Source organism: Sinocyclocheilus grahami, unplaced genomic scaffold, assembly GCF_001515645.1.
Source record: "Sinocyclocheilus grahami isolate Dianchi unplaced genomic scaffold, SAMN03320097.WGS_v1.1 scaffold313.1, whole genome shotgun sequence".
Classification (NCBI taxonomy): domain Eukaryota; kingdom Metazoa; phylum Chordata; class Actinopteri; order Cypriniformes; family Cyprinidae; genus Sinocyclocheilus; species Sinocyclocheilus grahami.
In genome coordinates this window covers 1,864,085-1,864,796 of record NW_015505492.1, presented here as the reverse complement: position 1 = coordinate 1,864,796, position 712 = coordinate 1,864,085, and positions in this window count along the sequence as shown.

Here is a 712-nt window from a genome sequence, read left to right as displayed (position 1 = left end):
GCCTACTTGATTTGGAGAATATGAGAAAATGGATTAAAGAGCATCATTGCTGTTGGAGATGTGGCAGGGCTCATCAGGCCTCTCGGTGTGACCTAAAGAAAGGCTGTCCTAAATGTAAAGGTAAACACCTGGGAATTTTACATGAGGTGAATCAGAAGAAGCCAGACTCTGGTGTGTTCTTGCTTAGTCGCCCAAGCTGTTCCCCAAGAGTTGTACTGAAAGTTGTTAAGGTTTTGCTGAGCCATAATGGTAGCTGTATGGAGACTTATGCCATCCTAGATGATGGTTCTGAAAGGACGATGCTTTTACCTCTAGCAGCACAGCAACTTGGATTGAAGGGCACAGCTGAATTACTAGTGTTAAGAACGGTGCGTCAGGACACGCAGGTCCTGAGAGGAGCCAGTGTGAATTTTACAATTTCTTCAGCAAATTCTCATCAGGAATACCGGATCCAAGGGGCTTTTACTGCACAGGGATTGGGCCTTCCTGAGCAATCCTATCCCATGCCTAGTCTTCTAAAACGATTCAAGCATCTAAATGGACTTCCACTGGAACCATTTAATAAAGTCCAGCCTATGCTTTTGATTGGTGCTGATCATCCGTATCTTTTAGCTCCAGTAGAGAAAGTTCGTCTTAGCCCTCATGGGGGACCAGCCGCAGTTCATACTAGATTGGGATGGGCTCTTCAAGGTCCAGTGTCGTCAGCTGAATC